This window comes from Apteryx mantelli, chromosome 4 (assembly GCF_036417845.1).
Source record: "Apteryx mantelli isolate bAptMan1 chromosome 4, bAptMan1.hap1, whole genome shotgun sequence".
Taxonomy (NCBI): domain Eukaryota; kingdom Metazoa; phylum Chordata; class Aves; order Apterygiformes; family Apterygidae; genus Apteryx; species Apteryx mantelli.
In genome coordinates this window covers 34,544,399-34,554,649 of record NC_089981.1, presented here as the reverse complement: position 1 = coordinate 34,554,649, position 10,251 = coordinate 34,544,399, and the positions used below count along the sequence as shown (strand labels likewise).

At 34.9% G+C, this 10,251-nt stretch overlaps 1 long non-coding RNA gene across 1 annotated transcript; it reads left to right on the top strand.

Annotated features, from left to right (window-relative positions):
* Positions 1-708: 708 nt before the first annotated feature.
* LOC106498223 (uncharacterized) lies at positions 709-8,455 on the top strand. The gene is made up of 3 exons (XR_001294926.1): positions 709-770; positions 5,643-5,735; positions 8,401-8,455. It is a non-coding gene; the product is annotated as an uncharacterized lncRNA (long non-coding RNA).
* The last annotated feature ends 1,796 nt before the right edge of the window (positions 8,456-10,251 follow it).

Sequence of the window (10,251 nt, the reverse complement as noted above, 5' to 3'; positions counted from 1 at the left end):
TTTCATACTATTTTAAAAGTGTTACACTATTAATAGAAGGGAGCATTTCTGATCTATTTCCAAGAATGTTAAATACATGCTGTTTGAAATAAACGCTGAAACAATTAAGTAGTACCAAAGAAACTCTTAGCTACATTAAATTAATCTGAGCTTGAAAACTGTTCTATTCTCCTCTATTGATGAACAGTTTTGAGTGATCAGTAATCTTATAACGAAACAGTTTTAATAGAAATACTACTATGTTTGACATTAAACAGCTTTGATCTTAATTTTTATCACCCCAAGGAAGTTTTCATGAACTTATAAACATTTTTTTTCTTTTCTTTTTTTTTTTTTTTTGGACAATCTCTTATTAGACTCTTGACTGTTTCACAACATGTTCCAAAACCTATATATTCAGGTGTAGTTAAAATTGAAGGTAAGTGCCTACAACCCTCACTTATCAGAGACTGGAGCAGAATTTACCCATTTATTTAACAATATTATAATAGCTACTGGTCAGGACATTCTCCTGGCAGTGGGAGTCTTGGATTTTTATCCTTGGTTTCACTTTTTATCCAATGACTCTGTAATACAAATGCCTACACAAGCGAAGGAACACACAGTAGAGGCCAAGTTTATTCCCTTTCAGATTTGCTATGAGCCAAGATACAATGAGCATCGCATGCACTTTAAACCTTTTGAGTTTAAGCACTTCCAGGAGCTGATGTCAACAACTAAGCAGTGGTTTTGGACTTGGGCAGCTAAATACTCCTTTATGTCCTGGACAGGTAAGCCCTTTAATTAATTTTGGTACCTAGATCATGTGTGAAGGTTGAATTTAACAGGAGTGAAAGAGAGGGAGGAGTAAAACAAATAAAAATTGGTTCCAGTGGTAGGGTCAGGAAGTATCAGGGAAGGGCAAGACCATGCAGCAATCTCATTCTGTTGAGAGAAACAATTGTGTTGTTTCAAGCCAAATTGTGTTCAAGCCAAAACATGTGGTGGGAGGAAGAGGAGTAGGTGCTTGCCAAGCCAAATGAGAGAGACAGCTCTTAAGGATTTAAGGGGCAGCAGTATAGGAGAGAAGAGCTTAAAATGAGTCTTCTCTGATGACTTAACAAATATTTGTGATAAATCTTTCTCACAGAGAAGGGATTAGTGGAAGATCACACTACTACGCAGTGTTTCTTGAGAATAATTACTTTTTTCCCTATTCTGCCCACAAGTTTGATACCCTGTCAGCATAAAAGAAGGCATAGCTCATGTTTCAAAGAAGTTATTTTTCATTAACAGAGTAATGAATCTTATGACAAGCAGCAGAAGTCTTTAAACTGACAAAACCAGGGTTTCTAACCATCTCTTATTCAAGATTCTTAATTATCCACAGTAGACTTTGAAAACAATATATTAACATACAAGTGGAATTGAAGATAAGAGCTTATAGTCTTTATTTTAAAGAATTTGGCCATACAACAGGAATACTATACTCTGAAATCTGTTTTCTGTTACATTTTATTGTGTTTAGCCTTTTAGCATATGGGTGTGGGGGAGGTCTTAAGGAATACATAATTATCTTTTTAGACATATGGTGAGGTATCTTGGTTGACAATTAAATATTCTGAAACAAGAATGGTCTGAAAGATTTTCTCAAAATTCTAATATGTGGTATTTTTGCAGAAAGTATAAAAATAAAACATCCTTTACCTGAAAAACCTTAATGATCACACATTGTATTAAAAATATCTTTTTTATGAATGAAAGTTTAACAGTAGTTGTACATTTACAGCACATCCAAATTAGTATCTTAAAAAGGAAGACCTGTGGAAATCTTAAAATATTTTTAATTCTATATATCATTGTCTGTTCTGATACCCTGTGTGAAAGACTCAGTATTTGATAAGACATCCACAACCCGTGTCATCTCATATAACTGACCTACCATTTTACTTGCTGATGTAGCAGACAGACAGTAGTAGCATTAAGAATCAAATACATTTTTAAGTCATGGTGGGGAAGTTTGCAATGTGGTTGATTACCATTTATTGTCAAACAGAACTCATTTTGTTACACTTTTGCATCAAGCATAAAAGTCAATCCCTCTCCCACCAGCTCTGTTATATTACTGTGTATTACTTTGTCTTTACTTTCAAAAGAATGTGGCGATGAATGAATGTTGTCAGCACCTGAAATATAATGCAATTACAGGAATTTCCTGAGCTGAACTGTTTGGTTACCCCTGGGAAAGAGCTGCCAGCTGGGGTTGTGACAGGAATCTGCAGAGTTCTCCACAAGTAATGAGGGAGCAGAAAGTTCAGCTCTTTGGGAAGACTGTTTACTGAAGCGTCCCTTTGGTACGCGCCTCCTTTTCATTTCCAGCTCCAGCAAATGCTGCCGCGACAGGAGCGTGCAGAGCCAGGCAGCCCGCCAGTGATGCAGGGCAGAGCACAGTAAGGGCAAATAGTTCTAGGACAGGAATGGAGAAAACTCTGGGGCAAAGCTGTTTGCAAATCAATGTAGGACACAGGATAAGGCAAAAAAAATAGTGTAAAAATACAAAATTTAATGAAGATCCGCTTTATAAACTTGGACGAATTGCCAGCTCCAAGACTGGCATATTAGAACAAGGTCAATACACACAAAGGGGAATAAAAGGCATAAGATGATGATTTTTAAATCCTAATTTTTAGTGTATTATGATTTTTTTTGTTTGACTCGAAGTTTTTTTTTGATTTACTGCACTGAAAATATGACTGAAATCCATGTGTACTATCTAATACGCTGCTTCTCTCAATACAGTAATTTAAGATGAATCTCATTAAAAACCATCTTTCTAAACAGATAAACAAAGCAGTAATGTATTTTTAATGAGGTAAGGTGATTTCTTGCTGTGCAAATGTGCCTAGACCTGTGAAAATGCAGTTTTCCTTCTTCCAGTGAGGATAATGATGAGTGTTTAGCAATGCATCATTGTCCTATTTGCTGGTAAGACTGACCTAGTGAACTACATGAAAGAAGTAGGGACACCGCTACAAATAGTGGGGCTGTTTTCAGAAATTGCATTATTTGCTTGTCTGAATTGTTTATGTCATTGTCATAAAATTCCAAATTTTTGTTTGAATTACAGCTTTAAGTTGAATTTGTTATGACTTTTTTTTTCTTCTTAAACATTCTATTACTGTTGTTGATCACATTCAAAATGGCAACCGTCAGCAACTGTGGGAGATTTTCTGGGGTTTCACAATGATCTGAATAGTTTCTCTTGAGCAGAATGAAATAATTCCTGTCAGTACAAACATTGCTCACATGTAGAAGAAACTTCATAAAAAATAGAGAAATGTTGTGTTAGCACTTTTTTTTGCGGGGGGTAGGGGGGTAGTTCTTTGTTTTGGAGGGAAATAGTATAGAAAGGATTGTAAAAGAGCAAGAAGGGCATTTTCATGGCACACATGACTGTATTTTTAGAAAAAACCTAGCCCAAAGCAAGCAAGTTTGTAAAGCAAACTTTTTGTTTGTAAGCAAGTAAACAAAGTTAAGCAAGCAAGCAGAAAGAATACCTGAAATGTTCTGAGATGCAGAAATTTCCCCACCATTCACAAAAAAAGACAGGGTGACCCTTCCCCCCCAATCAAAGAAAATTGTACTTTTTATCCAAACCTATCTGAACCTCTTTTGCTTCACTGAACATAAAATATTATGGGTGACTTGGGAAATTTCAGTTCTTGATGATGTCATTCAGGCTAAACTCTTACCATTATATATTTTATACCTAGATCTTATTAGAATAAGAAAATGCCCCCAAATGCATGATTTTGTTTATTTTTGTATTATGTTGAGGTATTTCTTTTTTTTTCCCTCAGTGTTATCTAAACTGATTTCTCACTCTTGCATATTCTTAATACCATGATTATTACTGTTTTGTTCTGTTTTGACTTTCTTTTAAGTTTAAGGCATGGTAATGGATAGAAATTGTGATCTGCATCATAGATCTACTGCACATTTCTTTTGTAATTTTTGTGTGTGTGTTGGCAGTACCATATTTTACACTGAAGAAATTCTAGACATTGCTTCTCTTAATTTCATGGGATTATTACTCATACCTAAATTCAGCAAAGCCCTAAAATATAAAGCTACCTAATTTGATATAAAGCAATAGAAAAAGTTCAAATATATGTAAAATCTCTGCTTTGTGGTAAAGGTATAACATAAGCAGAAACTTTCAGGAAAAAGGCATACTTTGATGAATAGGCATATGAAATAATATCTGAATGGTTAATATATACTGTATACAATAAGACAAATCTTAGAGAATCCTGGAAACTATTTTCCTTCCATTTCCTATTTGTTGCAAAACAGCTTTCATAGAAAAAATTTAAGTCTAAATTGGGCTCTAAGAGGTTGTTAGCGTTACTAAAATTGCATGACTATTTTGTGAGTTATTTGCTCTTAGTTTTTTAAGTTGGGACTTCCCGTTGAAACATATATATTTTTAAAGATCTATGGCCAACTTGTTAGCTAATCAGTAATAACAACTATTGATCTCAATGTGCAGATTCTAGACAAAGACAAGGAGCTGTTTTAGGAGTACTTCATTTTGTTGATGGACATCACAGTTTTGAAGTAAACTGTGCACTGCCATCTTTCGTTAGAAGAGACTAACTGCAACTTTCAAATGCCTGTTTCAGAATATGTGGATCAGTTCACGTTTGTACGCAATATTTATATCACGAGGTCTGTTTACCACTAACAAGACAAATGTTTTGCTTACCAAACACAAGAAAGAATATTTGCTGTATGAAACAGAGGGAGAAAAGACCTGAAGAACACGCACAGTTATGAACCAGAGTCAAGACCGACCTGGCACTTACATTCTATTAGAATATTATGCTTTTATAGGTGACAACACTTCAGGCAAAATCCATAAGAATAGATACATTCTTTTTTGGGATAAAGACACTGCATTCAAGTTTGATTTGTTAACTGTAGTCAGTGTTTTAAGAAGAAAAAAAATATAGCTGTAACCTATACTACTGCTGAGTCACAGTTTATTTTCTGGGAAGAAAGATCAAGTCTGGGGTGGTCAGAATACATTTGCCTTCTATTTTGTAGTTCAGGGAGGAAGGGGTGAAATTAAAAAATGGCAGGTAATGTACCAGGAAACATAGAAACTTTTAAGGGTCCTCTGTTATCTGCTGTGTATTATGGCACCTTAACAAGGAATGGGGCTTTGTGATGAAAGGTATTTGTAAAAGTTGGTAAAGATAGCTTAGTGCAATTTCTTAGTGCCTATCTAAATTGGGAATGTCGTGCTTTTTAAAATGGTTATCAATTCCTCATTTTCCCAAGTGGAAAGACATGCTGGAGTAATACCTACCTTTCTTGTATGCAAAATTTGCTTATTTATATCTATTATTTCACCTTTGAGTTGTTTCTGTCATTTTTATAACTGGACAAATCAAGACTGTTAAATTTACATTTGACTGTATCAGTCTCTTGCTTAAGCTGTACAGTGGATTACCTATGGGCCACTGTACCCTGATGTCAGGACCTCAGCAGGAATTAAAAAAAAAAAAAAAAAAAAGTCATATGCTTACATGATGTAATAATAAAGGGGCTTATAATTCACTGCACTCTTTCTTCTGTTTTTCCTTCCCCCTGTTCAGTAGATTCTCATCTGGAAGTCCAAGATGGTGGAAGATGCTTATGGCATGGAGAAAGAGTTGATAATGCCAGATGATGCAAGAACCCTCCACAACGTGAGTGTTGGGCTTGAGCCATCCTTTCACCTGACTCTATCCCTGTTTATAAAAATTTGTCCTGAGGGATAAGAAGGTAGGAAGAACTGCCACCAGTCTACCGTAAACTACAGTAGGGAGTGTGAAACCTAAACTCTCCTCCAGAATTGAGCTGTGAAGAGTTTTTTTTATATTCACCATTCAGATAGTTAGAATACTGGGCCTATAAGGGGGCAGGGAGAGGGGGAGCTGCCACTACATTCTTGCTCTGTCCAACCCCCAGACTGTCTAAGCTCATCCACTTTCCCTCTAACAGTGCTTTTTCTGAGAATACTCAACTCCAAACTATAAATATATCACTTTGCTTTACAAACAATATTTTCTAAACCACTATCAAGACTTTAGTAAAAAATGTCTTTTCCTTTGGCTTCTCTAAATTTAGTTTCCAGGTTACAGTCTGGACCAGGCATTAAGGAATCTCATTTATTCAGTTCTTTAGTTTTTGAATGGTACATTTCATTTAAAAGAGTCTGAATCAAAACACTGGATTATCTTGCTTTATTTATATTTCATATATTTTGTATATACAAGAAATGAACCTTCTTGTACAACACAAGTAACAAATACTACCAGATCTTAGTCTTTTTATCTGTCAATGGCCCAGATTTAGTAATACTCCAATAGCTGATATGAAGGAGCTTTGAAAAGCGCATTAAGTGCCAAACAGCTCATCTTGAAAAAAATTAGATGGGAAAAGCAGCCTACTCCAGATTTAGAAAAGGCACCATCCTCTCCTTCCAGTTATAACCAAGGCCTTCGTGTTACAGTACCAGCTATGGTAGTTGTGCCTTTCACAAGAATGGAGCTAAACAGACCAGTTTACAGATCTGTGCATGATCTAGCTGCACTAACCTCTGCTCACTCCACTATATTATGGGTATCACTGACGGCTTTGGCAAGTCTCAGAGTAAGTTATACAACCTCATGTATATGTTTGGATATTTGGCAGATGACTAGTGTGGGCATGAACTTTGGAAAAAAGAGAGCAGGGCTAGAGACCTGCAGCTTCTAGTTTTTCTCCATCTATGGAATGGCCCAACAGCCTCTGCCTTGCCATGAAGACTGTCCTAAGACCTGAGACATAATATTTAGATTCATAACCGTTAGAACTGTATCATTCTCCCTTCCTTCAAAATCTAACTTGTGGGAAAAAAGCTCTCTCTATATATTCTATTTTGATAAAAATAAATAGAATGTAAATGTGTTAATATATAATTAATACAGTAATACATACAATCAATGAATTTATCATGCAGTTTTTATACTTCGTTTTCCCAACAGGTGCATATGGTAGTGTCCTTATCACAGTACCATAAAATGAACTGCAAAATAGTGTTTGGCTCTACAAGTAAAAACCATTTGCTCAAAGAGCAAACAGCAAAATGTTAATGAGTGCACCCCTATTAATCTTTGAGTATTTTGTTGATGCAACCTGTTAACAAGGTTCCACAACAATTTCATTCTACATCCTTTGCTTTCTTGGATATGCAAGCCTTGAATTTTGAAAGACAGATATCACTATCTAAGTTTTGTTTATTTTACCTCTCTTTGGCATTGCCAAATCTCTAAGCTTTTATGAATATTAGCACACCTTTTTATATCAAGAGCATGCCCAAATATCCTAATTACTCATTTACTACAGATATAATATAATACATTTATTGCCGGTATAGTTTAATACATTCATCCTGTCTAAACAATTTTTGCATACAGTAGGGGGAAGGGGTTTTTTTTGTTTTTAACCTAACAAAATAAATATACCTGATATAGTAAAGGCAAAGTATCCCTGCACCAGTCAAGGGTACATTCATTTTTCAAGTGAAATAAAAAAGCAAATTTGGACACTGAATTCACTCTTAGCTGCCTTTACAGATCAGGAAGAAGCTTTTTTTGCCTTCTATAACTGAATAAAAGTTCTAGAAAAATTATATGTAGTAAGTGGTGAGCAAGGAAATATTTGGACTCCCCAGCAGTAATGCACACAGTTGGGGTAAAAGTGAGGATAGTGATGCTCTTGCTGGGTAAGGAAGGTTGTCCAGCTTCTGCTAAGTGAGGTCCAGTGGGCACTGTCTTGTTTGCATAACTAGCTCTCACTTCAGTTCTTCATGCAACTGATTTTTAAGTTGTAATTTTCAGGCCATGCATGTTAGAAGTTTGCATTACAAAATCCTACAATAAGTTAAAAAAAAACACAACCCAAAACTTAAGTTTGGAAATCTGAATGTGATGAGCTACTTTACTTATGTACACAAAAAAAAAATCCCATCTTAGTAACAAATATGTAAGCAATACAAATCAGTACATTAACAATCATAATGCATTTCCCTCCAAGATTCCGATGTTCTAACTATCATTCTGTATAGTGCAGAATAGCAATAAGATAGCAGCCTGCTGGTGGAAATTAAATCTAAGGGAAATTGCTAGATTTGAGAAGTCACCCATATCCTAGAGTGTTCTAGCTCATTCACGTTCCTGCAGTTTTCACTAAGTTCTGCTTCCCCAGTAATTAGGTGGTATCTACTTACATGCAGTAGACTAACCTCTGTCTCACGCATTCGTGCCTCATTTCCTCATTTAATGCTCTTTTCAGTCTTGTTATTTATTTTCTTTAATATTACATTTCCAGCTCTAGAGCCAGATGAGTCACACTCATTGCCATCCACAACAGCACTCTCCAAGGCCTGTGAAACAATAAGGTAATTTATAAAAGCTTTTTCCACTGAAGTTATATACAGTCAGAGAAGCTAACCTTTATTTTAGTGGCACTTGAATTAGGACAAAGTTCCATTCAGAGAAGATTATGAATAATAAAATATAAAAGAACATCATGTATTTTATGTTATTTTTAGAAAAAAATCGAACCCACAACACCACAATCACAACATACCAAGACTGTATGTGAGACAGTGGTTTATGCTCACTTTTTTTTTCATTCAGGAATGTAAAAAGTAAAAACAGACTGAAATTTCACAGCACTGTTCTTTGCCATAGAAAAAGTTCTCAGAAATTCCTACATTAAATACAGAATGACTGATTTATTTTCATCACATAAGGAAAATAATTTCTCATTTCAAAATACTGTTTCATCTGCGTTGTATATCTTTCTCTGTTCAGCAATCATTTTTTGCCTATAATTGTTACAGTTTACAATTAAAATTTGGGATAAGAAAGTTAATTCTTACCTTCCTGAAGGTGGTGTTGATAGACTAAATAATGCCTATGAAATAGAAGAGAGGTAATCCCTTCTAACATACAGCGGAAAACACACTAATCCAGAATAAAGATACTCAAAATAAAAATATAGAGGAATCTATCTATAATGGAGGGGTATTATCTATATTCTGTCAATGAATGAAACTACCATTGTTTCAGTTACATCAATAGAAACTTGACCTGTGAAAATATAATACAATCCTTTGTCCCTTTAACTTCAAGATTCAGTTTATTGTTTATGATAAAAATGAATAGGATGACGAGATGTAAGAACAGTTATTATTACTCTTTTACTTTTCCCTAATGTAGGTAGGTACATACAAAAGTAGATATTGCTTAGCTGTACTTCGTCCAATCTGTTTTGTAAGACTTAAGCAAGCTTCAAGCTGTTGGCCTCCTGTAACAATTTATAAAAATTACCTGCCTGAAGACATTTTGTCAAATCTGCAGTTAAGTGCAAGACGGTACAGCACTGTTGATTTCAATGGGACAATGCCATGTCACACAGGCTGAGCATCTGACCGGCCGTATTTATTTCTCTACGTCTAAAGCATAAGGCAAGTTGTCCTATCTAGAGTTGATGTGAGCAGGGCACAAATGCTAAACAGCATTCCTACATTAAGAGAGAGAGTCTTCTTAGGAAAACAAAAAGTAGTTAATAGTGTATGCATATAGCATTCAGAGTCTTATTTGGTTTGAATAAGCATCATCTTAATGCATCACTGCATTTTACAAATGGTTAACTTAGGTTCAGGATGACAAATACAACCTTGAACAGATATACTTTTATCTTGAATAGATGATGTACTTAAATAGATACACTTTTATGTGGTGAAGGAGCTGGAAATGAAATTAAAGGATCCTGATTCCCACAATTCCCAGCTGAAGCTTGGAACCTACATAAGTTAAAGTATTTTGCCAGAGCAAAAAGATGACCAGCCAACACAACACAAAGCCACCAACAAAAATCACAATCTAGAGTTTATGTCACTGTGAAGAATATTGCATTCCCATTTTAGGAATATTTTTTTCAAAATTAACAAGTGTTACTTGACACATCCAAATATGAGAAGTTTTCACTAGTAAAATTATTAAAAACACCATTTTAATACTACTAAAGTGATATTAAAAATCATAGCATAAATTTTCATGCTTGCAAAAGATGATGAAGAGGAGCACATATTTTATAACATCCTAAAAATCTACTTTTCTATTCCTCTTAAAATTGTGCCACTATCGTTATACAATGATATTTAATTAAAAT